Consider the following 17,676-nt stretch of genomic DNA (forward strand, 5'->3'; position numbering starts at 1 on the left):
CTGTGCAGCTCAAATCAGCGCAAATACTGCCTTGTTGTTTGGAAGGAATATGGTTGATTGCAGGACTGAATTGCAGATATTTAATTAGGTTAAAACCCCTATAACAGGCATATTTTCCTCCCCCTCTGACTCAGGTACTGATTTAAAATTCTACCTTGCCATTTCCAAGGTTTGGATGCTGAAACACAATAAATCTTTGTAGCCCCTGATCCTAGCACCCCCACCCTCTTTGCTGTCAGTGACCATTCATACACTGAGCGAGCACTCGGATGGAGCATTCCTCGTGGAATGGGCGGACACGTGGCAGATGAAATTTAACGCAGAAAAATGCCAAGTGATACATTTCGGTAGGAAGAACGAGGAGAGGCAATATAAGCCAGAGGGTACAACAAAGAGATTAGGGAGTATATGAGCACAAATTGTTGAAGGTGGCAGGGCAGGTTGAGAAAGTGGTTAAAAAAGCATAAGGGATCCTGGGCTTTATAAATAGAGGCATAGAGTACAAAAGTATGGAAGTCATGATGAACCTTTATAAAACACTGGTTCGGCCACAACTGGAGCAGTGTGTCCAGTTTTGGGCAGCGCACTTTAGGAAAGATGTGAAGGCCTTAGAGAGGGTGCAGAAGAGATTTACTAGAATGATCCCAGGGATGAGGGACTTTAGTTACATGGATAGACTGGAGAAGCTGGGACTGTTCTCCTTGGAACAGAGAAGGTTGAGAGGAGATTTGATCGAGATATTCAAAATCATGAAGGGTCTAGACAGAGTAGATAGAGAGAAACTGTTCCCATTGGCAGAAGGGTCAAGAACTAGAGGACACAGATTTAAGGTAATTGGCAAAAGAACCAAAGGTGACGAGAAATAACTTTTTTACACAGCGAGTGGTTAGGATCTGGAATGCACTGCCTGAGGGGGTGGTGGAGGCAGATTCAATCATGGCCTTCAAAAGGGAACTGGATAAGTACTTGAAAGGAAAACAAATTGCAGGGCTATGGGGATAGGGCGGGGGAGTGGGACTAACTGGATTGCTCTTGAATAGAGCCAGTGCGGACTCGATGGGCTGAGTGGCCTCCTTCTGTGCTGTAACCTTTCTATGATTCCTGATGCACTCCCTTATTTAATTCCCCCCCTGCCCTCACACACGAATGAGGGCCACTCGGGTGAGGCCCCTCGGGTGAGGCCCCTCGGGTGAGGTACAGGCAGTCCTCCAGTTGGAGTCACTGCCTCTAAAAAAGTGGCAATGGGAGAAATCTGGAGAAAACAAAGAAGAAATGAACACTCTGTACAAGGTCCAGAAGAATCTTATGAGCTTGAGGGCGATGCAGCTCGCCTCACTAACGTCTGAGACACGAGCTTACTTGTGAGAGTTATCCTACGGAACGATAACTTTCCCACAGCAGTGTCCACAGGGACAGGTAATAAACTCTCCCGACTCACCTTCATTGTGGGCAGCAGGGGGGAGGGATGGAGTCAGAATTGTCTCCACAAAGGCCAATCTGCGGGACTCCCCGGTACCAGCGTAACAGGCGGAGCACTGTAACCAGTACTCGAAGTAAAGAGTGCGTCTCTCAGGTTGTGTCAGGCAGTTCTCCATAACCTGACCTTGAAAGAAATCTAATTTATGATAATGGGCAGAGCTAAGTTGAAGCACAGCCTGTCCCCAAACAAGAACAGTACAAGAAACTAATCCCATGTGCAAATTAAACAGCTCTGTGCTGGGCTGTAGAGCACTGCTATTATGGCAAAAGCACTGTGGGGAAAAACAGAGGGAACAATGCAGACAGACATTGCAACTACTTAATGATAACCCACAGCACTGAGGCTCTCTACAGACAGTGCAACAACCCAGAGGAAACTTATCCCATGGTGAGCCACATTCAAACAACAACACATCATTTCACCAATGTACTCTCAGCCAGCATTATACACTCAACATTTTTCAGCTCTGCTTCACTGAAATTTTGTTTTTAAAAACTTCTGTACGTTTAAAAATCTTATGTAAACAATCTTACAACACCAGGCTATAGTCCAACAATTTTATTTAAAAATCACAAGCTTTCGGAGGCTTCCTCCTTCGTCAGGTGAATGTGGGAGTCCTTGAACGTTTCACATTTATATTCAGAGAACAATACCTGGTGATTACAGATAATCTTTCCAACTGCCCGTTGTCAAGGCAATCAAAGTGTTCAGACAGAGAGGTGTTACCTACAGGACCACCGAATATACAAAGGGACAGAACACAAAAGAGAGAGAGGGAGAAACATCCGAAAGGAAGAGAAAGACAGAAAATGACCCATTGTATTAAAAACAGATAACTTTTATTCGCTGGTGGGGTTACGTGTAGCGTGACATGAACCCAAGATCCCGGTTGAGGCCGTCCTCATGGGTGCGGAACTTGGCTATCAATTTCTGCTCGACGATTTTGCGTTGTCGTGTGTCTCGAAGGCCGCCTTGGAGTACGCTTACCCGAAGATCGGTGGCTGAATGTCATTGACTGCTGAAGTGTTCCCCGACTGGGAGCATGGTACATTGGCGAGACCATGCAGACACTGCGACAATGGATGAACGGACACCGCGCAACAATCGCCAGACAGGAAAGATTATCTGTAATCACCAGGTATTGTTCTCTGAATATAAATTCGAAATGTTCAAGGATTTCCTGACATTCACCTGACGAAGGAGGAAGCCTCCGAAAGCTTGTGATTTTTAAATAAAATTGTTGGACTATAACCTGGTGTTGTAAGATTGTTTACATTTGTCAACCCCAGTCCATCACCGGCATCTCCACATTAAAAATCTTAGTTCAACTGATCCGAGAGCAACAGAGGCACTAGAAGGGGACCTTCTGACCAAGAACAAACTCCAACAGCAGCGAAACAGACACATGCAGACACGCATCTCGGTTGTTCCCACAAGCTTATTAGTACGAGAAAAAGTTACAAACCAGAGATCATTTTTAAAATTCTAAAATAAAGCATCAGCTGTACAACCTTGCATTAGAACTTAGTGTCTCTGTTTGCAAATAAGCTCTCCAAGGCTGAGTGAGATCATTTAGTGAGTCATTGAGCCATAAAGACCGCAAATTCTCCAGGCTGTATTCCTAGTCTGTGCGGAGTTAACTGGTCACACATTGGACAGCGGTAGGAGTGCTACAATATGGACTCAACACCGGAGTTAGTGTGGGAGAAACCTGCCAGAGTTCCCTTTCTAATCGGTAATAGGTGACTCATTAGAACATAAGAAATCAGAACAGGAGTAGGCCATTCAGCCCCTCGAGCCTGCTCCGCCATTCAATCAGATCATGGCTGATCTTCAACCTCAACTCCACTTTCCCACCTGACCCCCATATCCCTTGATTCCCCCAGAGTCCAAAAATCTATCCATCTCAGCCTTGAATATACTCAACGACTGAGCATCCACAGTCCTCTGGGGTAGAGAATTCTAGATTCACAACCCTCCGAGTGAAGTAATTTTTCCTCATCTCGGTCCTAAATGGATGACCCCTTATCCTGACACTATGTCCCCTAGTTCTAGACTCTCCAGCCAGGGGAAACAATCTCCCAGCATCTACCCTGTCAAGCCCTCAAAGAATTTTAGAATTTTCAATGAGATCACCTCTCATTCTTCTAAACTTCAGAGAATATAGGCCCATTATAATCAATCTCCCCTCAAAGATTGTGAATCTTTGGAATTCTCTACCCCAGAGGGCTGTGGATGCTCAATCGTTGAGAGCGAGCACCAGCGAGCGAGGCAGAGAGCGCGAGCGAGGCAGCGCCAGCGAGCGAGGCAGAGAGAGCGAGCGCCAGCGAGCGAGGCAGAGAGAGCGAGCGCCAGCGAGCGAGGCAGAGAGAGAGAGACACACACAGCCAGGAGAGAGCGAGAGAGAGAGAGACACACAGAGCGAGAGAGAGAGAGACACACAGAGCGAGAGAGAGAGAGACACACAGAGCGAGAGAGAGAGAGACACACAGAGCGAGAGAGAGAGAGACACACAGAGCGAGAGAGAGAGAGACACACAGAGCGAGAGAGAGAGAGACACACAGAGCGAGAGAGAGAGAGACACACAGAGCGAGAGAGAGAGAGACACACAGAGCGAGAGAGAGAGAGACACACAGAGCGAGAGAGAGAGAGACACACAGAGCGAGAGAGAGAGAGACACACAGAGCGAGAGAGAGAGAGACACACAGAGCGAGAGAGAGAGAGACACACAGAGCGAGAGAGAGAGAGACACACAGAGCGAGAGAGAGAGAGACACACAGAGCGAGAGAGAGAGAGACACACAGAGCGAGAGAGAGAGAGACACACAGAGCGAGAGAGAGAGAGACACACAGAGCGAGAGAGAGAGAGAGACACACAGAGCGAGAGAGAGAGAGAGACACACAGAGCGAGAGAGAGAGAGAGACACACAGAGCGAGAGAGAGAGAGAGACACACAGAGCGAGAGAGAGAGAGAGACACACAGAGCGAGAGAGAGAGAGAGACACACAGAGCGAGAGAGAGAGAGAGACACACAGAGCGAGAGAGAGAGAGAGACACACAGAGCGAGAGAGAGAGAGAGACACACAGAGCGAGAGAGAGAGAGAGAGACACACAGAGCGAGAGAGAGAGAGAGACACACAGAGCGAGAGAGAGAGAGAGACACACAGAGCGAGAGAGAGAGAGAGACACACAGAGCGAGAGAGAGAGAGAGACACACAGAGCGAGAGAGAGAGAGAGACACACAGAGCGAGAGAGAGAGAGAGACACACAGAGCGAGAGAGAGAGAGAGACACACAGAGCGAGAGAGAGAGAGAGAGAGACACACAGAGCGAGAGAGAGAGAGAGAGAGACACACAGAGCGAGAGAGAGAGAGAGAGAGACACACAGAGCGAGAGAGAGAGAGAGAGAGACACACAGAGCGAGAGAGAGAGAGAGACACACAGAGCGAGAGAGAGAGAGAGACACACAGAGCGAGAGAGAGAGAGAGACACACAGAGCGAGAGAGAGAGAGAGACACACAGAGCGAGAGAGAGAGAGAGACACACAGAGCGAGAGAGAGAGAGAGACACACAGAGCGAGAGAGAGAGAGAGACACAGAGCGAGAGAGAGAGAGAGACACAGAGCGAGAGAGAGAGAGAGACACAGAGCGAGAGAGAGAGAGAGACACAGAGCGAGAGAGAGAGAGAGACACAGAGCGAGAGAGAGAGAGAGACACAGAGCGAGAGAGAGAGAGAGACACAGAGCGAGAGAGAGAGAGAGACACAGAGCGAGAGAGAGAGAGAGACACAGAGCGAGAGAGAGAGAGAGACACAGAGCGAGAGAGAGAGAGAGACACAGAGCGAGAGAGAGAGAGAGACACAGAGCGAGAGAGAGAGAGAGACACAGAGCGAGAGAGAGAGACACAGAGCGAGAGAGAGAGAGAGACACAGAGCGAGAGAGAGAGAGAGACACAGTGCGAGAGAGAGAGAGAGACACAGAGCGAGAGAGAGAGAGAGAGACACAGAGCGAGAGAGAGAGAGAGAGACACAGAGCGAGAGAGAGAGAGAGAGACACAGAGCGAGAGAGAGAGAGAGAGACACAGAGCGAGAGAGAGAGAGAGAGACACAGAGCGAGAGAGAGAGAGAGAGACACAGAGCGAGAGAGAGAGAGAGAGACACAGAGCGAGAGAGAGAGAGAGAGACACAGAGCGAGAGAGAGAGAGAGAGACACAGAGCGAGAGAGAGAGAGAGAGACACAGAGCGAGAGAGAGAGAGAGAGACACAGAGCGAGAGAGAGAGAGAGACACAGAGCGAGAGAGAGAGAGAGACACAGAGCGAGAGAGAGAGAGAGACACAGAGCGAGAGAGAGAGAGAGACACAGAGCGAGAGAGAGAGAGAGACACAGAGCGAGAGAGAGAGAGAGACACAGAGCGAGAGAGAGAGAGAGAGACACAGAGCGAGAGAGAGAGAGAGACACAGAGCGAGAGAGAGAGAGAGACACAGAGCGAGAGAGAGAGAGAGACACAGAGCGAGAGAGAGAGAGAGACACAGAGCGAGAGAGAGAGAGACACACAGAGCGAGAGGGAGAGAGAGACACAGAGCGAGAGGGAGAGAGAGACACAGAGCGAGAGGGAGAGAGAGACACAGAGCGAGAGGGAGAGAGAGACACAGAGCGAGAGAGAGAGAGAGACACAGAGCGAGAGAGAGAGAGAGACACAGAGCGAGAGAGAGAGAGAGACACAGAGCGAGAGAGAGAGAGAGACACAGAGCGAGAGAGAGAGAGAGACACAGAGCGAGAGAGAGAGAGAGACACAGAGCGAGAGAGAGAGAGAGACACAGAGCGAGAGAGAGAGAGAGACACAGAGCGAGAGAGAGAGAGAGACACAGAGCGAGAGAGAGAGAGAGACACAGAGCGAGAGAGAGAGAGAGACACAGAGCGAGAGAGAGAGAGAGACACAGAGCGAGAGAGAGAGAGAGACACAGAGCGAGAGAGAGAGAGAGACACAGAGCGAGAGAGAGAGAGAGACACAGAGCGAGAGAGAGAGAGAGACACAGAGCGAGAGAGAGAGAGAGACACAGAGCGAGAGAGAGAGAGAGACACAGAGCGAGAGAGAGAGAGAGACACAGAGCGAGAGAGAGAGAGAGACACAGAGCGAGAGAGAGAGAGAGACACAGAGCGAGAGAGAGAGAGAGACACAGAGCGAGAGAGAGAGAGACACACAGAGCGAGAGAGAGAGAGACACACAGAGCGAGAGAGAGAGAGACACACAGAGCGAGAGAGAGAGAGACACACAGAGCGAGAGAGAGAGAGACACACAGAGCGAGAGAGAGACACACACAGAGCGAGAGAGAGACACACACAGAGCGAGAGAGAGACACACACAGAGCGAGAGAGAGACACACACAGAGCGAGAGAGACACACACAGAGCGAGAGAGAGACACACACAGAGCGAGAGAGACACACACACAGAGCGAGAGAGACACACACAGAGCGAGAGACACACACAGAGCGAGAGACACACACAGAGCGAGAGACACACACAGAGCGAGAGAGACACACAGAGCGAGAGAGACACACAGAGCGAGAGAGACACACAGAGCGAGAGAGACACACAGAGCGAGAGAGACACACAGAGCGAGAGAGACACACAGAGCGAGAGAGACACACAGAGCGAGAGAGACACACAGAGCGAGAGAGACACACAGAGCGAGAGAGACACACAGAGCGAGAGAGACACACAGAGCGAGAGAGACACACAGAGCGAGAGAGACACACAGAGCGAGAGAGACACACAGAGCGAGAGAGACACACAGAGCGAGAGAGACACACAGAGCGAGAGAGACACACAGAGCGAGAGAGACACACAGAGCGAGAGAGACACACAGAGCGAGAGAGACACACAGAGCGAGAGAGACACACAGAGCGAGAGAGACACACAGAGCGAGAGAGACACACAGAGCGAGAGAGACACACAGAGCGAGAGAGACAGAGCGAGACAGAGAGAGACAGAGCGAGAGAGACAGAGGGACACAGAGCGAGAGAGACAGAGAGAGACAGAGCGAGAGAGACAGAGAGACAGAGAGACACAGAGCGAGAGAGACAGAGACACACAGAGCGAGAGAGACAGAGAGACACAGAGCGAGAGACACAGAGCGAGAGAGACACACAGAGCGAGAGAGAGAGAGACACAGAGCGAGAGAGAGAGAGAGACACAGAGAGCGAGAGAAAGAGAGACACAGAGAGAGAGACTGAGCGAAAAGACACAGGCTTACAGCGTGACAACCAACCAGATAAATCATACACCCAGCATAATAAAAAATAAATACACCAGAATTCTCTCCAAGGTAAAACGTATGCTGCGTCTCACTGCTCAAGCTTTACCTGGAGTTGCTGGCTACACTGCTCTTTTCCGCTTTTGACGTCTCTCTCATCACCTGAACAACTCACATTAGCCGAGAAGTGTACACGTCTCCCATTCACAGCAGATCAGGCAGAGTGGGAGGAGCCTCTGCTTTGATCACACAAGATTGGGAAAAGTTGGGGGAGGAAACCTTGCTTGAAAGAATTTACCCCGAGAAGGATGATGATTTATCCAATCACAGAACTTGTCTGACTGAGCAAATTGTTTCCAAATTTTATATTTAAAAGACTCAGTGTTCTGAAAAACCCTCAAACTTTAAAAAAAACTTAAATCCCCATGAAGCATCACCTGTGCATGTGATGCTGACAAGCAAGGGTAAACTCCGGGAAGGGAAGATGGATTGTCGTCCTAATTCTCCGATGGATCTTCTTGAACCGCTGCAGTCTTTGTGCTGATGGTGCCCCCACAATGCTGTTAGGGAGGGAATCCCACGCTTGGATTCCCGCTGGATCACAGAAATTACCCTGTAGCTCGTCTTCCTCCACAAAGATTAGTCAAAGGCATTCAAGAAGACACCTCCCCTGTGGCTGCAGGGTGTGATCTACAGGATGCACTGCAACAAATCAACATGGTTGCTTCGAAATGCACCTGCGGCCTCTACCGCCGAAAAAGACAAATACCAGTGTCATGGGAACACTGTCGCCTTCAAGTTCCCCACCGAGTGCTGGAACTGTATAAAACACTCGTTAGGCCACAGCTTAAGTACTACGTACAGTTCTGGTCACCACATTACAGGAAGGATGTGATTGCACTAGAGAGGGTACAGAGGAGATTTACGAGGATGTTGCCAGGGCTGGAAAATTTTAGCTATGAGGAAAGATTGGATAGGCTGGGGTTGTTTTCATTGGAACAAAGGAGGCTGAGGGGAGATTAATTTGCGGTGTACAAAATTATGATGGGACTAGATAGAGTGGATAGGGAGGACCTATTTCTCTTAGCAGAGAGGTCAATAACCAGGGGGCATAGATTTAAAGTAATCGGTAGAAGGATTAGAGGGGAGCTGAGGAGAAGTGTTTTCATCCAGAGGTTGGTGGGGGTCTGGAACTCACTGCCTGAAAGGGTGGTAGAGGGAGAAACCCTCAACTCATTTAAAAAGTACTTGGATGAGCACCTGAAGTGCTGTAACCTACAGGGCTACGGACCAAGTGCTGGAAAGTGGGATTAAGCTGGTTGGGTCTTTTTCGGCCGGCACGGACATGATGGGCCGAATGGCCTCCTTCTGTGCTTTAACTTTCTATGAAACTATGAATCACACACCATCCCGACTTGGAAATATATCGCCATTCCTTCATCGTCATTGAGTCAAAATCCTGGAACTCCCTCCCTTACAGCACCTGGGAGAACCTTCACCACACGGACTGCAGCGGTTCAAGAAGGCAGCTCACCACCACCTTCTGAAGGGCAATTAGGGATGGGCAATAAATGCCGGCCTCGCCAACGATGCCCATGAGAACAAAAAAATACAGCGAATAACAACACTTTCCTACTGTGGAACTCACTCTCGCCTCCGATTCAGAAGGTTGTGGGTTCAAGCTCCACTCCAGGACTTGAGCACATGATCCAGGCTGATAAAGTGCAACACTCCCTCAGTCTTGCAAAGTCAGACGAGACATTAAACCAAGGCCTAGTCTATTTGTTCAGATGGATAGAAAAATTCCACAGCACTTTTCAAGGAAGAGCTGGGAGTTCTCCTAGTGGCCTGTGTCTCCCAGTGTCCTGCCCAACATTTCCCCCATTTACCAACACCACCAAAAACAGATGAACATAACCATAACCATAAGAGATAGGAGCATGAGTAGGCCATTCGGCCCCTCGAGCCTGCTCCGCTATTCAATGAGATCATGGGTGCTCTGATTTTTACCTCAACTCCACTTTCCTGCCTTTTCCCCCTATCCTTTGACTCCCTTGCCGATCAAAAATTTGTCTGATCATTCATCTCAACGGCTGTTTGTGGGACCTTGCTGTGTGCAGTTTGGCTGCCACGTTTGCCTAAGTAACAGTCACTACACTTCAAAAGTAACGGCATTGGCTGCGAATCCCTTTGGGATGTCCTAGAAACATAAAAGGCACTATATAAATACACGTTCTTCATTTCACTCTCTCCTCCCCCTTTGCTGAAGGCACTAACTCTACTGTGGTTTAGTTCCATGGTATGTTGCCAAACGACAATTCTTTATATCTGAGTCTGGACAGTGAATGTCTTCTGGCTATTCGACTTAAGTGGTATCGCAATTGTACCTCCCCCCCACTCCCCGTTGCCCAAGATGAGATCAGCTGACTGAGCACAGATCACGGATCGAGCCTGGGTCTTCTGGAGTGTGTGGCTCAGTGACTCTGCCTTCTCCAAATGGTGTGGAGATGCCGGTGATGGACTGGGGTTGACAATTGTAAACAATTTTACAACACCAAGTTATAGTCCAGCAATTTTATTTTAAATTCACAAGCTTTCGGAGACTTCCTCCTTCCTCAGGTAAACATTTACCTGAGGAAGGAGGAAGTCTCCGAAAGCTTGTGAATTTAAAATAAAATTGCTGGACTATAACTTGGTGTTGTAAAATTGTTTACAATTCTCCAAATGGAGTCACTGTTAGTTGAAGTGACTCTGTGCTGTGCTTAGACTATCACTGCCCTGGTTTACAGGGAGGATTCCAGTGCCCCAGCAGTACAAATCCATCAGCGTATGTACAGTTTAAAACAAAATCACAGCTGCAACTTTCACTGCCTGCGTTACTCTCGGTGCAGCACCGACAGACAGCCAACACATTTGATGCCACGAGGACAGCACCAGGAGCAGGGGATGGGAGTGGAGGGCGGGCAGGGCACCGTTCCACACTCTCAATAACATTACAGCACTTTCACTCATCAAGTATTTCCAGTTTTGAGGAGCTGGGAAAGAATAAGCTGGAGTTAGGAGACAGTGTGACCAGCTGATTTCAACACAAGTCCTATAGTCGGGGGTAGGGGTTACTGCTCCCCTCTATAATGTTACACTCCCTTTAATGCCACAGGAAGCACTGGAAGAAACCCTGCCCCCACCTCCCATTTCTAGAGGATGAAAGAGATGAAATTAAACAGCGAGTTCCATACAGCTTTAGTACTACATAGTACAGAATTGAGCTTGTGTCTAACTCCCCAGACACCTGCTTTATTTCCCAACTAAAACGTGTTCCTTAAACAGCTATTCATTTGCATCCCCTGCGGGAAATATCATTTAACATTTAATTGGAGCGGTCTGCAATCTGAGATTGAAATTTACTTCCCCAATAGTAAACAGTAAATATGCAAACCTTCAGGGGTTAGTCACAAATCCAAGCCTGCACTCAGTCCTATGAATGACAGCAACTGGTGACAGGCTCCATTTGAAGGGGAGAGGGGTGAGCTACTGAATTTCCACTGCAGTATTAGAATCATAGAAAGGTTACAGCACGGAAGGAGGCCATTCGGCCCATCGAGTCCATGCCAGCTCTATGCAAGAGCAATCCAGCTGGTCCCACTCCCCCGCCCTTTCCCTGTAGCCCTGCAATTTTTTCCTTTCAAGTACTTATCCAGTTCCCTTTTGAAGGCCATGATTGAATCTGCCTCCACCACCCCTTCGGGCAGTGCATTCCAGATCCCAACCACTCGGTGTGTAAAGAAGATTTTCCTCATATGGCCTTTGGTTCTTACTGGATTAGTAGAAGAGATTTGTTTTTATTTTTAAAAAGTCTCCATCCATGCCTCTCTGCACCAGACTGTGGGAAGGTTTACTTCCATAGAGTAGCCTCTCAGACATATCAGTGCTCCTGAATTGGAGCCAGAGTTACTGTCACATTGGTGCTTTGCCCTCTTTACTGTACCACTGTATTGCTGGTCCCCATTGGACGGCCATTTTCTGCACCTCCAACAGATACTCTGGGACTCAGGAACAGGCGTGGAATTTGCTACCTTTATTGTCACCTTGGTGAGAGGAGTACGTCCCTCACCGCTGGTGACACCCCATCAACATTGAAGTGCCTTACGCAGGGATTGCTACCCTCCTGAAACCAACAGGAGACCCTCCCCCATCACAGTCATGTCATACTATTCAACTTCAGGACAGTTAAACCGCACACTTTGCAGATTAACGCCGAGCCCATATAGGAGTATCGACAGCGAGTGGCACCATACACAAGCACCACCCTCACCACACGACAGCATTCAGCAGTGGGAACCCTGGTCAAATGTGTCTCCTCCCCAAGGGCCAATTTTAGTGTGCCAGATGCTCCACTAGCTGAGTTCAGCAATCTCACCACACACCAGGAAACAAACCAGAACCATCAGAACTAACAATATATTTATTGGGCCTTTGAAAGCCGGCAAGCAGATTGCAATGCAGAGTTGGGGGTGTAGTTCATTCTGGGAGTACGAATGTTGATATTAGGAGCAAAAACTGGGAGAGAGTTCCATTCCCCAACACTGAGACAAGCAGAATCTCTCCCTGTGATAGAACAGCGCGCACAGTAGGTTCAGTACACTTGTCCAAACAAGCTGCTGAACAAACATGTCTTAGAAAAGGTATAGCAAGTGTTTTCTGCAGAAACAGATCAGTTACTAATTATAGCAGAGACCCTGTATAATCTTGCCCAGCTTGAGTGAACACAATGCATGAGAAAGTTATGCAGGTTGTATTTAGAACACACCAAGTTTTAACTACAAAACGACCAGTGCCCCTTCAAAATCGGTTTTACACACCCACCTGATGACAGATCTCTCAGTTGTTGCTGTGAAAAGTACAAAGAGATGGGGCTGCAAAGCAACAAACCCTTTCAATCTATCAGATGCAGAGATGAAGTGTTCGATAAGAAACACAAGCTTTGCCAAAGACACCACAAACAGACCTGCCAACTCTACCAGACTTGAGGATTAACCCTTTCCTACCGATGTGCCTCTCACCTGAAAATAACATTCCAATGTTGTTTCTCACAACGCACAGTGATTTCAGAGAAGTCTCATGTCCTCAATAAAAGCTCCTGAGGTGTCTACTGCTATGTCAAAACTCTACACCTGGTAACAGAGAAGGGGACGTTATTTGGTCCTAAAATCTCTCTCGATGGTTCAGTTGGTAGGTGCACTGTCCTGAGTGCAGCGAACTGCACAGACAGGAAGGTGTGAGCTCGATCCCCAACCTGTACCGTTTGCTGATCTCGGGCCCTAAAGGTGCTAACATTGACCTCAACATACCCTTGCTAGGGACAGGGAAATTTAAAAATCAGCCAGCGTACTAACTCTTGATCACTTATCCAGTGACTCTGCTCAATCCCCCAGCTCTTCTTGGAATCATACAGCACAGGAGGCCATTCGGTCCATCGTACCTGTGCTGGGTCTTTGAAACAGCTGTCCAATTAGTCCCACACCCCTGCTCTTTCCCCATAACCCTGTAAATTAGACCTCTTCAAGTACATGTCCAATTGCCTTTTGAAAGTTCCTATGGAATCTGCTTCCACCAACCTTTCAGGGAGTGCATTCCAGATCAAAACAACTCTCTGTGCAAAAACATTTCTCCTCATTTCCCCTCCAGTTCTTTTGCCAATTATTTTAAATCTGTGACCTCTGCCAGAGGAAACGGTGTCTCCTGACTTGCTCTATCAAAACCCCTCATGATTTTGAATACCTCTATTAAATCTCCCCTTAACCTTCTCTGCTCTGAGGAGAACAGTCCCAGCTTGTCCAGTCTCTCCACATAACTAAATTCCCTTATCCCTGGTATCATCCTGGTAAACCTCCTCTGACCTTTCTCCAAGGGCATGACATCCTTCCTAACGCGTGGTGCCCAGAATTGTACACAGTTCTCCAGCTGAGGCCTAACCAGTGATTTGTAAAGTTTAGCATGACTTCTTTGTTTTTATATTCAATGCCCCTATTTACAATTGTAAACAATTTTACAACACCAAGTTATAGTCCAGCAATTTTATTTTAAATTCACAAGCTTTCGGAGACTTCCTCCTTCCTCAGGTAAATGTTTCAGGAGCTCCTTGAAGCCTACGCATTTATACATATAGAACAATACATGGTGTTTACAGACTGCCCCTGCAACTGCCCGTTGCCAAGGCAATCACCGTGTTCAGACAGAGAGGTGTCACCTGCAGAACCCCCGAATACACATTCAACAAAAAAACAAACAGGGAAAAAAAAGAGAAGAAAAACAGAGAGAGGCAGAAACATCCGGAAGGCAGAGAGAGCCAGCAAATGACCCATTATATTAAAAACAGATAACATTTGTTCGCTGGTGGGGTAACGTGTAGCGTGACATGAACCCAAGATCCCGGTTGAGGCCGTCCTCATGGGTGCGGAACTTGGCTATCAATTTCTGCTCGACGATTTTGCGTTGTCGTGTGTCTCGAAGGCCGCCTTGGAGTACGCTTACCCAAAGGTCGGTGGATGAATGTCCATGACTGCTGAAGTGTTCCCCGACTGGGAGGGAACCCTCCTGTTTGGCGATTGTTGCGCGGTGTCCGTTCATCCGTTGTCGCAGCGTCTGCATGGTCTCGCCAATGTACCATGCTCTGGGGCATCCTTTCCTGCAACGTATGAGGTAGACAACGTTGGCCGAGTCACAGGAGTATGAACCATGCACCTGGTGGGTGGTGTCCTCTCGTGTGATGGTGGTATCTGTGTCGATGATCTGGCATGTCTTGCAGAGGTTACCGTGGCAGGGCTGTGTGGCGTCGTGGACGCTGTTCTCTTGAAAGCCTATTTACAAAGCCAAGTATCCCATACAGTTTCTTAATCGCCTTATCAACTTGCCCTGCCACCGTCAAAGATTTGCGAATATGTACCCTCAGGTCCCTCTGCTCTTGGACCCCCTCAAAATTGTACCGTTTAGATTATACTGCCTCTCCAAGTTCCTCCCAAAGTGTTTCACTTCACACATCCGCATTAAACTGTATCTGTCATGTGTCTGTCCATTTCAGAAGATTGTCCATTTCACTGTGATTGCCTTGGCAACGGGCAGTAATCACCAGGCATTGTTCTGTGATTTTCAAATGCGAAGGATTTGAAAATTTCATTTCCACACCGTTCACCTGAGGAAGGAGGAAGCCTCCGAAAGCTTGTGGAATTTAAAATAAATTTGTTGGACTATAACTTGGTGTTGTAAAATTGTTTACAACATTTCAGAAGAGGCCTGCAAGGCAGACTGTGGTTTCACACTGAAGGAAACATTAATGCCCAAACACTCCACATCAGGGTTAGAAACAGTGAGGCAGGAGGATGGAAAGTTTGTGAAGAATGACTGTCGGCTACCGCCCTACAGATTTCCCCATCCACGTCTCAATAGAAGCTACAAGGGCTGCTGCAGAACTCTACAGAGAGACTCTGTTCAATAATTTATACCCGTGAGGTGACTTGGCATTATATGCTTTAGTGTGGGAGATCTTCTGATCTCTAATAAACTGCTGGACAAAACCACAAACTACGTAACCTAAGGACACTGGCTCAAGCTCAGGAGAGGGAAGGGAAAGAGTTTAGATTGAACCACTTCACAGAGAGTGTGGAGCGTGTGGAACAGACTGACCAGGGAGACAGTGGAGAGACATGGGGCTGGTAAATTCATAAGGAGCTGCATCGTTTCTTGTCAGAACGAGTGAATGAGGGTATTTTTATGAACTTTGGGACTGAACCCATGAACCTAACATGACCTTTGCTGCTCCTGTATGTTCCCAAGAGTGTAGTCATCATGGAAAGTCCTTCACCTCACAAAGTGTCCCTTCCAACAACCAAACCACCTGCGAGGAGCAGTGCCTGAGATAAGCACTGCCCTTGGACAATACACCTGTTTTGGGAGGGACAGCTAGAGGTTGAAGGACACCTGGTTGTTTTTTTAACAGATCAAAACTGAGATGAGGAGAAACTTCTTCACTCAGAGGGTAGTAGGTCTGTGGAATTTGCTGCCCCAGGAAGCTACATCATTAAATAAATTTAAAACAGAAATCGACAGTTTCCTAGAAGTAAAGGGAATTAGGGGTTACGGGGAGCGGGCAGGAAATTGGACATGAATTTAGATTTGAGGTTAGGATCAGATCAGCCATGATCTTATTGAATGGTGGAGCAGGCTCGAGGGGCCGATTGGCCTACTCCTGCTCCTATTTCTTATGTTCTTATGTTCTTATGTAAGTCCGCACGACTGGAGCCAATATTGTTGTTTCCCAGAGTTTCCGAAGGAACTTCAGGCACTGAAGGGTGTGGGGGGAATGGCCAAGATTGTACAAGTCGATTGAGGGTCTGATTCTAAAAAAAACTGGGTCCATACTTTCCAGATCACAAAGGCGAGAATGGACCCACCCTAGCTTATCCATTCAGGAAGACCCAACAGTACTCTCACATCATTCAACTAATCTAGGGCTTTACCTCCAATGCCCTAGCCACAGTTAATTCCAGGTGTTGATCGTTGTTTCTGCATATTAGTCCTAATTTACCTTTCATTAGTTTGAACCTGTGCCTTGACCCACTGACACCATTCAGCATGAAGCAGTGTTCCAGATTTACCTGTTCTATCCTGTTTACTATTTCAAATACATTATGAGGTAGTCACTTGCTTATTTGCCTTTAAGTTTAATTATACCATTCACCTGTTCTCAAAGAACGACAGCTTCAGATAGCATAGGTTTGATTATTCAACTTCTATTCACTTTCTCTGCACGAGTAGAAGGGTCCTTTTGGAGACATTCCCTTAGCCAGCCTGTGGGAGCTAACTCAGCAATGTTCAGACCTTGTCCTGTGAAACAGCTGCCTCCTATTGTAAAGGAGTATTGTAAAAGAGCTGTGTAAACAGAATGTGTGCCAAGACAAAACAATTCCTGTAACATTCTGCGAGAAAACGCCTTTTAGTAGCACCAGGACCCAGGGCATTGGAGCTGCTATCCTCTTCCACCCTTCACTATTGAATATTCACTTTACAAAAACTCCCATAACTTCAAGTTAACCTTAGCAGCCTCCAACATTCTTGGAGAAAGCAGGTCTCATCTACTCCTCACCACTGACCATAACTCTTGCACTTTACAGATGTGAACCTCTGCAGGACTGTATCAAACTCCTTTCAACTTCTCAAGCCAAATGTGATTATCGTGACTCACCATAATTCTGCATGCAGTGCCCTTGGCAGAGAAGAGGTATGAGAGGATCTCAACATGGCTTCTGGACAAGAAGATCCTGTCTTACGACTGGCTACATTTTGTGAGGAAGTTGGTGGATGTCAGAAGCTGGGTCAACATTGCATACCTTGGTTTTTAAAAAGGTTTTGACAAGCTACCACCCAATAGGCAACTAAATAAGATCGGGCAACTAAATTGGAGGGCAGATTCGGGGGTAGATAAGGAACTGGTTGCATTCTCAGACTGAAAGGAGTTATTAACGGTAGTAGCTGTACCTGGGGACCAATCACTAGTGGAGGCCCACAAGGATCAGTGTTAGGCCCATTGCTCTTCACAGCTTTATCAACAACATGGATGAAGGCGCTGGAGGAACAGTCCAAAAATTTGTGGATGATATAAATACGTGGGTGCAAGAACCTTGGATGAGAAAAATAAGTTGTAGGTAGATCTAGCCGTGCTGGGAGAAAGGACCCATATAAGAACATAAGAACATAAGAAATAGGAGCAGGAGTAGGCCAATCGGCCCCTCGGGCCTGCTCCGCCATTCAATAAGATCATGGCTGATCTGATCCTAACCTCAAATCTAAATTCATGTCCAATTTCCTGCCCGCTCCCCGTAACCCCTAATTCCCTTTACTTCTAGGAAACTGTCGATTTCCGTTTTAAATTTATTTAATGATGTAGCTTCC

The 17,676-nt window shown here is 47.7% G+C and overlaps 1 protein-coding gene across 7 annotated transcripts in view; it reads right to left on the reverse strand.

Annotated features, from left to right (window-relative positions):
- The window catches only part of kiaa0513 (KIAA0513 ortholog), an 89,224-nt gene that overhangs the window by 36,462 nt on the left and 35,086 nt on the right, over positions 1 to 17,676 (reverse strand). For 2 of the 7 annotated variants that reach the window (XM_067997537.1, XM_067997535.1), the window contains exon 2: positions 14,263 to 14,588. The exons of 2 other annotated variants lie outside the window; for them this stretch is intronic. The gene's annotated coding sequence lies outside the window, so the exon portion shown is untranslated. Of the gene's footprint in view, positions 1 to 1,438; positions 1,631 to 7,840; positions 7,930 to 14,262; positions 14,589 to 17,676 lie in introns of those variants that run through there. 3 more of the 7 variants (XM_067997539.1, XM_067997533.1, XM_067997536.1) reach the window with 3 other exon arrangements.

This window comes from Heptranchias perlo, chromosome 16, assembly GCF_035084215.1.
Source record: "Heptranchias perlo isolate sHepPer1 chromosome 16, sHepPer1.hap1, whole genome shotgun sequence".
Lineage (NCBI taxonomy): Eukaryota > Metazoa > Chordata > Chondrichthyes > Hexanchiformes > Hexanchidae > Heptranchias > Heptranchias perlo.